Raw genomic sequence first — 6,680 nt, forward strand, 5'->3', positions numbered from 1 at the left:
GGAATGTTGAAATAATCTCCACTAAAAGCTCATTTGAATTCCAAAAGTGTAATTGACAAGGCTGACCGACCTTATCATTTATCAAGGATGCTCCTCGTTAACAAATTACTGTTGTATTTCCTCCTGTGCAAACCTGTAGACTGTAAAGAGCAGCCTTCTCATTTCCGCAGAATGAGGTAATTTGCCATTTAAGGGATAATTTATTTGTTGCATTCACAACCAGACATTTAAGTGAGCATTTTCGCATCGATTTCATACAGGATGAGTTTGTTTTTTCTTTATAATGAAAACACAATCAAAAGCAGTGCACGGGCACGTGCTCCAATTTCACATGTTATTGCAATTCATCAAATGTTTCTTGGAGTCCAGTATTTAATTACCATATTGTCTGTTAGAAGTTTTATGGGGTAAACATGTTTTCTTTTAGGCTGTGCGGTAGATAATGTAAATCATCTTACGTGTTTATACGTTGTAATTGCCTGTCTTAATGTGTTGACCTGCTAGACAACGTGGCAACGTGTGTCTTATCAGACACTACCGAAGGGACTCACAACTTGAAAAACGTTAGTTCTCATAGTAACTTGATATTTATGTATTTATAGTCATATTATTTATATATTTGTCAGAGTTTAATAAGGTGTGAGAACAAGTTAAGCTTCTTACTCCTGATTTCAAAAATCCTGTAACAGTGTTGTGTCTTTGTTTGACCCAGAGTTGATGTCCCACCTCCCTACATGTCAGTACATTAATACATTAATTTACCGGCTTAGTTACTTTGCAGATTGAGGTTAATACTGACAAATATATTTAAAAAATACAACAATGCTGCGATCAATTCATGCACCAGCTGGCAGTGTGAGAATCAACCTTAAATGATGTGAGTGACATATGACCTGTGTTGTGCTTGCACAGCTGTGTTCTCCTCGTGGTTTAGAGCTTGTTATTTCTGTGACTGGGTCTCTGTGCAGTTCATTGCTCCTTTGCACCCAATCTTCTTTACGAACTTTCAATTATAATTGCCTCCACTTTCTATAATTCTCGTCCTCAACCTCTACAATTATTACTAATCACTAGAGGCAAGTAATACTAGTCCTGTGCAAATAACTCTTCAAGTGTAGAGTTCGGTAATTTTGTCTATAAATCTGATTTTGTATCGACATCCTCTAGGCAAGTTTTCGCAACTATTTTTCAACTGATTTAACACAAATTTATGAGAATTGATCTTGTCAACGGGGCCGTGTTTATGAACTCCTTTGTTTGGATATGCTGATATATTTCCTCATTCGCTCCTCCTGCCCCTCGTCTTTCCCGTCTCTGATATTGCCTGCACCTGCATCTTATTCAGACTTATTTTCCACTGTCTACATACATTAAGTCTTTTGCACGTTCACTGTTGCTTGGTACCATGCATTTGAGTCAGGTCGGCCATTGCAATATTGTTGCTATAGTAGTTAATCTTAAAAACCAAGAAAGGAGAGGTAAAAATATAAATGAATTCATTACTGAGGGGTAGCCTGGCATAGTCAAAATCAATTCTTAGCAGAGTCTGGCAGCACACCATTTCATTATGTGGCAATACAGAGATGCCGAGAAAAGATACCTCTGCATGCAGCCGCATATTATTGTGTAAACTCAAGTCTTCAGCTTCCTTCAGTACAGAGATGGATTCTGATGAGACACTCAGAGACTGGATCCATTCGGTATCTTTTATGGTTTATGGTATTTGTTGTCTTTTACTTATTCTTCTGTACTTTCAGCACTTTGGTACCCAGTGGTTGTCGTAAAGTGCTTTATAAATAAAGTTGGATTGGATTGGATGGTTTTATTGCAGAAAGAACGAAGGTAAGAGATGGTGTGACACTCAAAACATACTGTGTCTCTGACTTTGACAGAGAATTAGCTATATTTATAGGTTCATCTAAACAGAGGAAGTGCAGGGTTGAACCGTGCCATATATGGGGTTGTTTTTCACTTGAGATGGCAGGTGTTAATCAAGTCCTCTTATGTTGTCAATCCTGAGTTAAGGCACGTGCATGAAAGCCGTCACACATGCCCTTCTCTGTAGGTTGCCACAGAACTATACTTATCTGAAAGAGAATATAAAGGAGGTTATATGGTTACTAGTAAATTTCCATTACATTTGTCGTACAATGAGGGCCATTTGGGTGTAAACAAAATCAACTCCGAACACAAACGACATGCTAACTGATTGCTTTTCTTTCCTCCGTCTGTCAGTGTTTAAAGCCTGCCCTAATGATTTGATTGGGCCAGAGCCTGGCTAGGTTCCCAGTGGAGCAGGTTCAGATCAACTTTCTGCCACAGATAATTTAAGTGAGGGGAAGATGGTCTGGCTTTCAGGCTATGCTGAAGCACAATTAAAGAAGGAATGCTATGTACAAAATACAGGGTCCACTATAAGAGAAACACAGTTGTTTCCGAAGCTTGAAACACAAAAGGAAAGAAAATCTGTTTGAGCCTGGAGCGGAATATGTCTCTAAAGCCTATTGTGACAGCATGTGAAGTCACTCTACAGAAATACGGAGGTATCCCCTGGGTTTTATCTGTCAGCCATACACATCAAGTGTCAATATCACAACACATGTGATTGGTACCTCTCAGAGGCTGAATCACTGGGCTGCAGGCAATCAAAAGCACTAACACTGCGTCTGAGCTAAAATCACTAAATACACAATACAGAGGGAGCACACACACACCACGGGGGACACTGTGTTATTATTCCACACCACAGACAGCTTCTGGGTTCTCAAACGATATGAACACAGATGGAAAAACATCAAAAGAAAGTGTTTGTATTGATGTAGCTCAGGTTTATAACCTTCTAAGTTTTACCGCAATTATTGAAAGTAAAGTCTCTCTGCGAGGCCAGCAGTTAGGCCACTGCAAGTCCTTTCGGTGTGTGAGTCACTGCTCTTCAGTCTCCTTTAAGTGTTTACAGACAAAACGTATCACTTTATAAAATAGGATGCAGTGCAGCAGATTATCCAACAGTATTTACCCAAGCCTATGCCCACCACCTGTAGCCTTAAAATGCTGCTTTTTTCACAGATATCAGTAATAATATGTTAATTCTTGTGTTTTCTCTTTTTCTGTTTAACCTGTTGTTTCAGTTATTAAGATCATCCGGAGAAGTGCTATATAAAAATAAGGACTAAGAAGATCCAGTATATTTTCAGGACGTAAACAACATTTTTACTGATTCATATACTCTAAATGCATCAATTCAAATAAAATACAATAAGAAAGGATATTACCAAGAAAGCAAAAATTTTAAAAAACAGACAAGAAGAAAATCAAGAAAACAGTGACTTATAGATGTTCAGCTGTACACATTTTTGATACTGAACTCATTTCGTTATTGATTCTGCATGTATCATTATGCTATTTTTTTTAAAAACTGTATTATACGAATTGCGTAGATTTACAAATGTTCTTATTTTTTTGTATTTTTGAGTAAGTGTATCGTATTGTCCCAACATCAAAATGTCATCTCCCAGTGTTCCCCTGAGATGGCACCAACTAGCTCCTCAGTTTTCATATTTTAAATGCCAAAAAGGTCAGCGAGCATGGCAGTGTCAATTATTTGAAGTTGAATGTTCAAAGCACAAAAAGATGTAACCTCATATAACATGCATATGTTATACACAGTAAGCTGTGTGTGTTGTATACGCTGTAGATACACTCCAAGCAACATTGAAGCAAATGAATCCCCTATCAGTCGTGGCAACTAGTGGCTGAGTTAAAAGACTGCAAAGCATAAAAGGATTGAGGCTAATGGGTGAGATTTTGATGTTGGGACAGTAGCAGTCGGCCTTTGTGTTTGATTGAAGTCTTCAGTAATACTGAAGACAGCAGCGAATGACACATTTAGGTTAGGCTGCTACTCAGCTATGTATGGAGTTTTAGTAGTGCCGCACAAAAAGAAAAACTTAGTTCAATTCCTTCATGCATTATCCATTTCCCTATACCCCTTTTGCCTTTGCTTTTTCCTAATGAACTGAGCTGTCAGTCAAATGGTCATCCAGGTCAAATTGACAGACCGTTCCTGGACTTGTGAATTTGATAGTGAACTGAGGTTTTTTTAGCGCAGGCAGCGGGAGGTGGAAGCAGCGCTGACGTGGATAATGCTTGTGGGAATCAGCAGCACAGTCAACAGTTTAGGGTCCCCAACCAGCAGGGGGCCCCCTGGAGGGTTGACCAATGTTAATCTGCAGCAGTCACAAAGTGCAAAGTCTTCAGTGCGTTTACATGCAGAGCTTAATCGAGCTATGCTGGGACAGTCCTTGTCCCAGTTTACATGCAGCGCAAGAAAATCGAATGACTGTTCTCCTCTTCCACACTAGGTGGCGATACGTGTCTTTTCAGTGGGATAATACCACGTTAATACGGCCCGATTTCCGGTTGACCTATTACGTGTTGTAATAAACAAGGGTCGCTCATGCGGCGGACCGGCATTTCAAACAACAACCATAGGGATAACAGTATATTTTTTAATCTCGTATGTAATGTTCGCGCTACTTCTGGTGCAGGTAAGATCTGCGCTATCCCTCCGATGGCTCCGTTTATCTTCTTCTTCTTGTACGACTGGCTTTCTTGGATGTTTTTGTTCCGGGTCACACGCATTATCCGATCAATACTCCGATTAAGCCGTACATGGCAGAGAAAACCGAATTCCAATCGCATTATCTGGGTGTCTCAATCGGATAATGAGAACTCTGATTTTAATCAGAGGAGTAACGTGTTTACATGCACTTAAGTTCTCCTGTTATAGTGTGATTAAGGCAATAATTCGATTTTCACGTGCATGTAAACGCACTAGTGACAATAGGAGTCCTTCCACTAGACACAACTATACACACTCATTTCTGTTACATGTGTGTACATTATATGACAACAATAATAAGTTATAAATGAAAAATGATCCACCTGGGAGTGAATGAGCTAACTGGAGACATTTGAATATATGTATTAATGCATCTGTCTTTACATACATGTGATGGTCTTTGCTAACCTTCCTAAAGTTTTCTCTTTTCTTTTTCGCTGTCTACGGAATTGTAGACGGAATCATCAAGCCAATCAACTACAGTAAATGACGTCAGGGCCTTTGATAAGAGTGGAACTCCATCTATCAAAAGCTGCTAACCGGACTGAGTGCTTCGTTTCCCCTTTTAACATTAATTTAATCAGCAGACAGAGCAGTGTGTGTCTAGTTCTGTTGTCCATGACCAATTCCAATGCATGCGATGCCAGCAGGAGTCCTGACATCTCCACCACTCGCCTTGTGAGCTTAGGCAGGACGCTGAACGTGAATAAGATAGAAGTTTAAGTACTAACACTTACTAAGAAGTCAGCTCAGGTCCCATTACAAAAACACACTGGAATTCTAGAGTTTTTCCTATAGTTTTGCTTCTAGTCTCAATAGACTGTGGAGGGAATGAAAAAGATAATACAAAATACAATATGGGAAAGAAAATCTTCATTCTTTATTTCTGTTTATATTTCCGAGTGTATTTGTTGTTATACTTTTATTTATTTATTACTATAATTTTTCTATCTATCTATCTATCTATCTATCTATCTATCTATCTATCTATCTATCTATCTATCTATCTATCTATCTATCTATCTATCTATCTATCTATCTATCTATCTATCTATCTATCTATCTATCTATCTATCTATCTATCACTTAACAGTTAATTGTGTGAGTGTGTTGTCTATAATTTGTCCATAAGATGGGCAAACCATAGACACCACACTGACAAATTACGAATGACAAATTACAGACAACACACTGACACAATTAATGGCAGCAAACGCTTGGAGACATGTGTACGTGTAGAAACCCATTTCTGGTTTTGTTGTTTCTATTGTTCCTAACATTCTGCTTCTGTTGTTGAGAGCGCCTAAGTGTTATAAATTATACTGGTGACCCCAAAACGTTATTGATGTAATTAAATACCAACTAGACGGTACCTAAGGCAATAAGTTTTCTGTCTCTACTAGTTCAGTTAATTTATTTATACTAATATAGTCATATTAAGAAGCAGCATTACAAACACAATTGAGAAATAAAACACAGGGATTAGTCACCAATGGGATCTTAATGAATTCATGTTTTCAAGAGAGAGTATAACTTATGTAGACAGTGATGGTGATGATGAACTGTGCAGCCGACTGAACCATTATCCAGCGGAAAAAAAAAAAAAAAAATATATATATATATATATATATATAGATATGTATGAGAGAGATATTTGTATGACCATAGAGATCTTGTGCAATGGAATTTATCAACTGGGAGTTTGGATATTGTAGCAATCTATTTTGAAATGTGGAAAATTAATGAATGAATGTCTGGTGTAATCACTGTTGTTGCTTGTGTTTACTGTGCTGCTCTTTAGTTTAATATTGACAAAACAACACCACCTACTGGAATGTTTGTATATGTCTGCATCATTCTCAGGTATCAACCAGATTTATACTCTTTAACAAAGCATCCACATTGTCAGTTTGTTTTGGGGTTAGGGTTACCCCACAGTGCCGTCAACTCTGCACTTGTCTGACATTGTCCCACGGTTTCACAGGGGAACTTTAGGCGAACAAGTGTACTCTATTTAACCTGCTGTAAACTGTGATTTTAATTAATTTATTTTTTTTTA

Source organism: Mugil cephalus, chromosome 10 (assembly GCF_022458985.1).
Source record: "Mugil cephalus isolate CIBA_MC_2020 chromosome 10, CIBA_Mcephalus_1.1, whole genome shotgun sequence".
Lineage (NCBI taxonomy): Eukaryota > Metazoa > Chordata > Actinopteri > Mugiliformes > Mugilidae > Mugil > Mugil cephalus.